General features: G+C 26.1%; 1 long non-coding RNA gene across 1 annotated transcript; it reads right to left on the reverse strand.

Moving 5' to 3' along the window:
- Positions 1-225: 225 nt before the first annotated feature.
- On the reverse strand, positions 226-6,448 carry LOC130507917 (uncharacterized). The gene is made up of 2 exons (XR_008942564.1): positions 5,867-6,448; positions 226-670 (listed from the first exon to the last, which is right to left on the reverse strand). It is a non-coding gene; the product is annotated as an uncharacterized LOC130507917 (long non-coding RNA).
- Between the last annotated feature and the right edge of the window lie 4,246 nt (positions 6,449-10,694).

Consider the following 10,694-nt stretch of genomic DNA (forward strand, 5'->3'; position numbering starts at 1 on the left):
ATATAATTATTATTCTAACTTATGATTTGATAAATTCTATTCACACTATTACTTATATAAAATTATTGCATAAAAAAGAAAAAACTATGCCAATTATAAATTTTTTCTTAAGTTTTGTGTTAATTATAATTGTTAACTAAGTTTATTTTTTACAAAATATGTAGATTCACTACTTCTTTTAATTTGTATCTTATATATCATGCAAAAGAAAAATTACAAAAAAAATTGTATCGAATTTTTAAGATTATTTGTATTAATTAAAACATATGAGATGTCCGTAAGTATCTATCTATTTATTTTCCGGATATCCATTTTTCTGAATATCCGTATTTTTTAAGCAAAAAAAATCGAAAAAATTAGATATCCGTAATATACGAAGCAAATCACAAATACATTCAAAAACCCAAATATCCGATCCGTACCCAGGCTACGGATGTCTTGCTAAGTTTCATAGTTTGTTCTGATGGTGTTTGTTCCATTCGTGCTAAGTTGTTTGGATGGAAGTTCCTTTGCCACTGGTTCTCAGATTGTTGATTTATGGTTTGAAGAGTTGGGTTGTGTGTATCGTCTGACGCCATATGTGTATCATCTGGCGCCATATATACAGATCACGGATCTGTGACGGGATGGCACTGTGTGTAGCCGCTGGGAGTGGTACATGAGTTTTCTGCTGATGGTCAAAATATATTTGGTATTTATATTTTTTTCAATATAGAATAACAAATTAATTATAAATATTTGGTACACAGAGAAAATATAGAAGCCCAAATCAAACAATTAAAATATGATATCATTGATACTCTTTATAATCATAAATTAAAAGTTGTGAAAAAATTGATGGTATTTATAAAGGAAAACTCAACCGTATATATATATTAAGCATATGTAGATTTTCAGATTGTTTAGAAAATTAAATAATTAGTACTAAATATCTAGAAACCATATTTTAGTGTGATACATTGAACCAATATTTATGTAACTTTTCAATAACTACCACAAACATATTTGGCAAATTGTTTTCAATGGTCAAAATTATAGAGTTGTTGACAAAGTATATTATTATCTTAAATTAAACTTACTATATAGAACTTCTTCAAAATTTTGTACCAAACTTAAAAATTCGGTGGAAGCATTAACTTGGTGGAAATGTTTCTTATTTATTTAAACAGCCTGATATAAAAATAATTAATTTAAACTTACAAAAAGAGTTTGAATCTAAAATTGTGTATCAAGAAAATTTGATTCAAATTTTAGGATTTATCGTCTTCTAAAAATAATAATACCGGAAATTTACAATTGATCCTCATTCGGCTCAATTGAAATTAAAAAGAACATTTAAATGACTTCAGTTATAGATAATTCAAAATAAGTAATTGTTAAAAAAATTGAACATATTGTATTGACAAATTTAAGATTCATATATGATCGGATTTTTTTATATGTATACAATTCTGTTTGTTTATATAAGCATCTATAAGTTGGGCCGTTACATTTAGATATTTTCTTTTACTAACTGATCAGTAAAATTTATATATTTTTAGATTATGAAGTTATACTAATTTTCAGAGTGTCAGATTTTTACTTTCTTTTTGACAATGTAAGATTGAAAACTAAAATAATAAAAGACAACTAGATTTTGACATAGGCTTAAAAACGCGGATTTATTTTGAAATTAAATATTGTGTATATAAATTATTATATAAGATAGTGTACATGTCAAGAAGGAACCGCGAAACCGAGACTTACAGAAAAAAACAAAACCCGAACTGAACCAAATTCATAAATAATCTATATCTGTGAACCAAAAAATTAGGAAATTGAACTGAGAATCGAATAGATATTTTTAAGTACAAAATTTATATAAATGTTATCTAGATTTATAATTCAAAATAATAAAATTTTTTTAAAATTATCTAATATTTTAACAGAATAATCCGAATTACTCAATGTTTAAACTGAAAATCTAGAATTATCTGATTTTTTCTTATAAATCTGAAATGACCCAAAAACAATGATAAAATCGGAACCAAATTAATTGGATCCATAATTTTGTGGATATTAGTTGGTTCCAAACCTAACAAAATAGTTATTATTGTTTTATATTTAACATATGTATATTAGTTGTCATATATATGCACAGTCATATAAAATGATATGATTATGATTTCTATAAGTATGTTAGTTGAAATCGATGTATAAATGATTATAATATAAGGCTATTCTAAATTATATAGTCGATACATAAATCACGAAAAAAATCTTCCAGTTAATAAAATATATCAGCTAGAAAATAATCTATGAATGTATAGTCGATTAACTCATCTTATGTGAGGGAGACGATAGCAAAAAAAGACTAATAAAAGTTGGAAGTCATTGTTTATTATCTATCATATTTTTGATATATTTACGTAAATATCCAAAATATTAGTAACTAATCTTGGTTGATATAGTAATATGGTTAAGTTATGAATATTGGTTGTATAGTTAGAGATAATTAAGGAAATATTAGGTAGGACCATAATACTATTAGTAAAATGAAAGGGTTCAAATAACTTTTTAAGTAGATTTATTAAAACTCCTTCTCTTTTAATAGTATTGATTACAAATTGGATTAAGCTTATAATTTGAAGTATAATGTGGTTTTGGACCACACTATAACAACATAAAATTTTGCAGCTCGACTATTATTATACTTAAGGCCCAAATATAGAAAGATGATAGTATTATTTGTTTGCAACCGGCACTTTGTATATGATAAAAGTTAGGTTACCGTGATATCTCCTAAAAATTATTTGAGAAGTGATTTTGCCACATATACTCTCTACAATCAACTTCACAAAAGAAATGTGACATGACTACAAAAATAGACGATATGGTTTATGACAAATTATGACATGGAAAATTACATTTAATATTGTTATATATTTTTGGTGAACTTTTTAGAATATTGCGATAACTCATATATAACATTTAACGTTGATGTTTATTTTTGGAATATTTTTAGAATAGAGTAATAACTCATATATCATCATTTAATTAAATATATTCAAATATAAAATTAAAATTTTAAAATATTATTAATTTTTAATATTAATACTATTCTTTTACTAAATTTTTTCAAAAATTTATACAATTTTATTAAATATATTCAAATATGACATTACAAATTTCAAAATATTATTTTTTATAATTATAGAATTTTAATTACTAAAATTTTCAAAATTATCTATAATTTTTTTAAATATAATTTTAATCGTAAAATCATTAATTTCTTATATATCTACAAATGTTACAAATATTTTTTTAGCTTTCATTTTGATAGTTATACAGTTTTATATCAATTTTTCATTGAGTATACAGATTGATTTAATAATTTTAACCAAAATAAATAGATAGAAAAATCTATCTAAGATTATTATTTTAATATATATAAACTTAAATATAATTTTAAATAAACAAAAAATATATCATAATTTTATGTTTAATTAAATCAAATTTATTTTAAAATATTGGTAAGAAAATAAAATCTATAATATTAATAAAATTTCATTTTAATATATAATTTAAATTTTAAAAAAATTCTTACTGCATATGGTGCAGAAAAACACATAGTATATAATTAACTACTACAAAAGGCCATTATTAATGTTTTCCTAGACTACAAAAAACAATTATGCAGGTGCCAAATCTTTTTCTTAATCTTCATATAAATTTCATAATTTAAGTTCTAAAGAATTGTGTTGCAAGGAAAATATCTGATATATAAGTTCTTTTGGTAATAACAAAACAATTTTATCGTGTGCTAGGAAGGCCTGAAGGCCTGAGAACTGAATAATGTTCTTTTTTAATTAACAATTTTTTTTGAATATCTACGTCTCTTTGCTATTAGTAAGAAAATATAACACTTAAAAATTATTAATTTCCGATTTATAACAAAAGCATGCAATACTTAGATAATAATATATAGAAAAATTTGATTTGAATTGTTGTCCAAGTAATACGAATTAAGAATATTATCTTACACTTTTTTAAGGAGTTATTAAGTTGGATCACAATATAAATCAACTTTGAGTCATTTAAATACTATTTAATGAGATCTGAATATTAATTTAATGAGATTGCAGAGTATTAAGTTTATCATATCATATACATTTATGTTTGGATTAATATATTCTAACAATTGAATTTTGGATTACCAATTTTTCAATTGATTCTTATGGTGCCAAGTAAGTCAAATTGACATTAGTTAAGAGATATCTAAGCATGGTTTTTTTTAGTTAATACAAAATTAAGGTTGCAACTTTTTAAAAATTTCTCTATTAATGTATAGAAGATATGTTTTAAAGCCATTTTTAATCTCGATTATTATTTATATACAAGAAAAATTGTTATTTTATTATCTTAAGGGACTAATTGATAACCATCATATAAACACAAGGAATGAATAGAAAATGAGTGAATAAGAATAAATTGTAGGAATGGTAATTCTTTGTTAATATTAGTAAAATGCAAATTTGTTTTATAGTCATTTACAACAGAGAAATGAAAAAGAATAGAAGGAATTTTTAAAGAATTTGACGTTCCATTTAGCAAAAAAAAAAAGAAGAGAATGTGACGTTCCGTTTCATTTTTTTTTTGTCACCATTTAAACCTTAATGTATACAGACGCGGGCATGACTAACCCATAAACGAGCAAAGGTGATGTCAAAAAAAAAACGAGCAAAGGTAAACAAACCATCAACTTTAACACATGCTCCACTTACCAATTAAACTGATAATCTTCATTTACTCTGTATTCGGATAACATTACTCCTCGCCGACACATTAACTTGTTAGGTTAAAGACGCCCACATTCAAGATGCTGTCGCCAGTGGCGGAGCTAGAAATATTTTTGACTATGATCATAATATATAAATTTAATACTCCCTCTGTTTTTTTAAGATACATATTCTAGACTTTTCACATATATTAAGAAATCACATTAAAAATGCATTGATTTTTGTGAAAAACAATTTTCCATAATCTTTAACCAATAAAAATCCAATAAACACAATTAATTTTCTTGAAGTTAACAGATTTTCACTAAATAATACATTGAAAAAGTAAAAAATGTATTTTTTTAAAACAAATTTTTTTCCTAGAACATGGATCTTTAAAAAACAGAGGGAGTATTTAAATTATATTATATATAACAAAAATATTTTTTTCACATATTAATAGGGGCAAATGAAAACTTAAACATAAATTAGTGAGGTCAAAAACCAAATTTTAACTAAATTTTATAATAATTTTAGAAAAACACACACTAAAAAAAAAATCCCCAATTTTACTGGGGTCACTTGACCCCACCACAACCACTGTGCCTCTGCCTCTAGCTGTCGCTGTTACTCTATATATGCATAATACATTTAAATGGGGAAAAACACGAACCGTTAAAGTTTTAGTAATTTATCCTTTTATCTATTTGAATAACAAGTGATTTAATCATACAAAAATGACTAACCCATAAATGAGCAAATTAACAAAATTAATACTCAAAATTAATTGTCAAAATTAATTTCCAATTTAATCCCAATTTACTCGCCGATTTTTCGGTCACTGCACCCGCTTTTTTCTAAAGGGTGTCACAATAAAATTCTAGGTTTTTAAATAATTTTTTTCAATGATATATATAATCTGTACTAGTATTCTAATTATGGTAATATAATTATTACAAAACAATTTGATCTTATGATCCATATAGCCTCGTATAAAAACAGAAATAATATATAAATTCTTTACTTCAGTCTGAAATCATTTACGCTCGAATTGGTGATGATTAGTTCTAAAAATGGTGATAATTAACATATAACCTTGTTAGACATACCTGATAAAATTTCCAATGGAGTAAGCTTTCTTTGCATACGTACGTATTAATAGCTTGTTGCGGGATATCTGCTTCCCTGAATTCGCTTTTCGTACACACAAATAGACACACACAGACACATCGATATATATATATATATATATATATTCCCACGTGTGTCAATATATGACTAACACTGGGATCATCATCATCAAGGTGAAGTGGTCATGATGGGGAAGATGGGCACATGAAGAACTAACTCAATTATCATCACACTCCACATACATATCTCTATCTTATACATGCATTTGGGGAGAGTGTGTATATTTGTGGGCTAAGAGATGAGTTAGTAGTGCACGTGCCCTGCTTCTCCATCTTGCTCAGCTCACCTTCTTCATCATTCACTTCTGTCTGTCTGACCACTTAACAAGGGGATGGGAGAGAGAGAGAGAGAGAGAGAGAGAGAGAGAGAGAGAGAGAGAGAGAGAGAGAGAGAGAGAGAGAGAGAGAGAGAGAGAGAGAGAGAGAGAGAGAGAGAGAGAGAGAGAGAGAGAGAGAGAGAGCGAGAGAGAGAGAGAGAGAGAGAGAGAGAGAGAGAGAGAGAGAGAGAAGGGAGGAGCTTTGGTGACAGATAGAGTCAGCTAAAATGTACTAAGTGCTTTCACATATATAGCAAATGGAAATATTTATATATTCTAACCATCAATATTTTTTCAAACTCTTAAAAAAAAATATTTTGTTAAAACTGGGAATGGTTAATTTGCGTGTGTAAAAATTAGTTTTTCATGTAAGTTAATATTATATGAAGATATAAACTAGATTTGTTGTCATATACGACCTACATGACACTAGGTTTCTCTTTATTTTCTAGTTGTCAAAGATCAATATTTTTATCTATATATAGTGCAGATCTTGAAGGTTCAATATTTTAAAACGTGGTCAAGAATTGATTAATTCACCATTCCTTCGTGGTTAATTATCCTAATTAGCAGATAAAACCATTTATTAGAATTGCATACAATAAGAAACCTAAATATATATTAAAAAGATAATGGAGACAGCATGCTGACCCATGAACATGCTACCCAAAACCTAAAAGAAAATGTATGTGCGTGCACATATATACGCATTCATATATACACTCATTTTCTATTTTTATATTAATACACACTTTTTTTTACACACACATTTTTATAAAAATGCTTTTTTTAGAATCCGTTTAGAGGATTTCCCGCGGGGTTCTACTCATTAGAATTCTAAACATGATATTTGTATATATAATTATGGGGTTCATCATTTTACTGTAAATTTAATCCAATATTTCTTAAAAAAAATTAAAAAAATTTGAATTGAATTTCTATAAATGATAAACTCTAGAATTATTTACGCATATATAATATATTTATATACATATATGTATTTTTAGAATTTCAATGGATAAAACCTCTAGTGGTAGTGCTTTTATATGTAATGTTTTCGAGGCCACAATACCGACCCTGCATTATATATTGTATCTAGGTTGCATAAGCTATATATATTAATAGTAATCCAGGCCTCCGTATATTCTTATGCATACACATCAATTACAACACGAGGTATCTTTTGATATATACATGTTTTGAACTAATTGTACGTAGATGATTTTTCGATAAAAAGTGAGGTAAAATAATTGAAATTAGGTAGGAGATTTTAATTTTCCTATATAGATTATAGAGAAATATTTCGGGTGAAATCATTAAAGAGTACCATCCGACAGCTCGATGACTTTTCTTTTTCGACATTTAGGTCGGACTCATGCTGTCGTAATTATTACTTATATATCAAATCATGCTGCGTTACTAATTAATCACCTTTTCTCTTATAAACTCAACGTTTATTTTCAAATTTGGTATACTTTCGGAATAAATAATTATATTTTAATAAATTTCATTTCCTCCAAATATGGTTTATCCAAAACAACTATTTGTATTGATTTTCTCCTGTATTTAAATGAAAACGTTAACCCTTTTAGCAAAAAAAAAAAAAAAAAAAAGAAAACGTTAACCTATAACTGTCGATATGGTGAAGCCAGTTTTCTTTAGCAAACGAGGAATGTATTTTAAACCAATTTTGCCAAATTTTTCATCAAATATTTGTTGTCATCGAAATTATTTTGTTGGATTATATACCCGCAGCTACCGTTGTTTGTTGAATACATTTAATTCGATTCTAACTATATAACATTTCGTTGGGACCATATTTAATATATATTGGTAGCTTGTACGTTGTACCATATATATTGATAGATGTTTGTATAATTCCTGAGTTTTCTCAGAATTTTCATTTTACGTTTCATTATCAAACTTTTTTTTTCTTTTTATAATTTTCTTCTATGAGATTTTCAAGTATTTTGACTGTGAAATTTTTTAAATGATCAACAGTAAAAAACTTCTCAAACATTTGTTTATATTCTCATAGTTTCATAGAATTCCACCAATTTATCAGCAACAAATGTAATATAGTGTTTCTCTTCTTTTTTTAATTATAAATTGGTCTCCGTATCTGTTATAAATACTGTCTCATTTATTAAATACTTTAAAAATTAGTATTTGCATTTGTTGCAAATATATTTTTATTTTGAAATCTCAAATTTCTGCTTGCTACTTTAATAATAAAAAACAGAATATAAATGAAAGAAGAAGAAAATGTAACCATTAGAAAAACATACAGAATTATTGGAGCTTGGTAGAAGATGAACGAGTTTAATAAAAATGGTGAAAGAATCTAAAATGTAATTGTACCATTTAAAATGGTGAAAGATTATATCGGGGTCTCTCTCTTTATAATATGTCTCAAAATATCAAAACATTAAGTATAAATTTTCAATACCTTCTTTATAATATATCTTAAATTTATTCTTTATTAAAAATGCAGATTTATATTTTATGGAAGATTTTTTTTAGAAGACAAAAAAAGAAAACTGAATGAATTAGATATAGTACTTTCAAATATATTTTTATGTGTTGATATATATCTCAATTTCTAAATATAAAATACTTACAAACATATATGAGAAATTTTATTCGGTGAGTAGTAATCTACGAGTTACCGTGTAGAAGATTTGACATATAGAGCATAGCTTAATTTGGAAATAAGTTCAAGAAAACTATTAAATATGAAAAATATTCAAGCGTATTTTAAAGATACTTCAATGCTCAACGTATATTTTATATATTATTTGAATAAAAACGAGAAAATATACTCATATTTATAGAACCCGTAAAATACATATGCACATCTCTAGTTTTATAATGTCCCAGGTTTTAAATGGTTAAATAAAAAATGAAATGATAAAATAAATATGACTAGTATGTCAAAAAATAAAATACGAACAATGATAAATTAATTATGCTATTTTTTCGGAAAAGCAAGGGATATTTTTCCTTTACTTATTTTTAGTGGAGAATGGTAAAATCTAAACAAAATGTTTATAAATATTTTATTCCATAAAATTATGTATATAACACCCCTAATTATTTTTCATTTGATCTTTTCTTTGCAGTAATGATGAATATTATTGTCGAGTAATATTTTTAACTCTTGAATAATTATTTCTATTTTCATGGAAATCTGACAACGTAAAAGAAAAAATGGTGATTGTTGGTGAGGAATGGTAAAAGACAATGTGGGACTGAAAATTGCCCACCCCTAAGAAAAGTCGTAATCAAAGTCCACTTCTAAGTTCTAGGTCCTATCTCGTGAAAATCATTGAGATGCTTCTCTTGTCTCCAAACAGTATTTTGTACCTCTACTATCTTTAAACACTCTTAACCTAAATTTCAATTTTTTCCTCAAACTTTTACATTGTGTCAACTGTCAAACCAATGTTTTTTTAATATTTTATATATATATATATATACTCCCCCTGTTTCATAATACTTGATGTTTTTCCTTAGTGCACAAAGATTAAGGAAACTAGATTTTTCTAAAAATGTTATTTTTAAAAAATTATTTTAGAATCAATTAACCAATAATAAAAAATACAGTGAAATCTAATTGGTTTAACAGTTTTCAATAAAGTTAAAGTTAAAATCTCAAAACTTCATCTAATTTGAAACAAAATTATTCTTCTAAAACATCAACTATATTGAAACAGAGGGAGTATATACTAAGATCCAAACGTTAGATGAAAATTGTGAAACGGTTACAAGTTTGACTTGAACAAAATTTCTCTAATCAATGTATTACAAAACTAGTTTCGTCCACTCACTAAATTTGGCACGTTCCACTAGCACGTTTTTGAAATCTTAAGAAATCAATTTTCATTTTCAGCCCTCAGCAATAACCACAAATATATGAGATTTTCCTCGTCGTCTCAGATGTCGGAACTATCAATTTTACTTTGGGAGTAGCTAGGAATCAGTGGACGCCTCAAACCAATGTTTTCTCTTTGATATATGCCTTTGAAACTGAATGTCTAAGGTTCACCATTCTTGACTTGCACTAGCCATGTCAACTTCTCTCCCCCTTTTAAGATGTAAGAATAGATGTTCGAAATTTTTGTTTTTGCTTACTGTAAAAGCAAGAAACAAAAAAAAATGCTAACATGATCATATCTATTATGTTTAGGTTAACTTAAATTAATGACTGTATAATATTTTAACCATTCACAAAATTATATTTCAACTCTTATGTGCAATGATTTAAACCAATTTTTGTATTTAATTAAACTATGGTACAATGTATATACATGCTTAACAAAAACATGTGTTAGTCTATTCTGGGAATAATTATTAACTTCGATCATTTTTATTCTTAAATACCTTTTAACAGTTTTTTGAATCATGTCCATTCTTAAAATCTTCAAATA

The sequence above is a fragment of the Raphanus sativus genome, chromosome 2, assembly GCF_000801105.2.
Source record: "Raphanus sativus cultivar WK10039 chromosome 2, ASM80110v3, whole genome shotgun sequence".
In the NCBI taxonomy this organism is placed as follows: domain Eukaryota; kingdom Viridiplantae; phylum Streptophyta; class Magnoliopsida; order Brassicales; family Brassicaceae; genus Raphanus; species Raphanus sativus.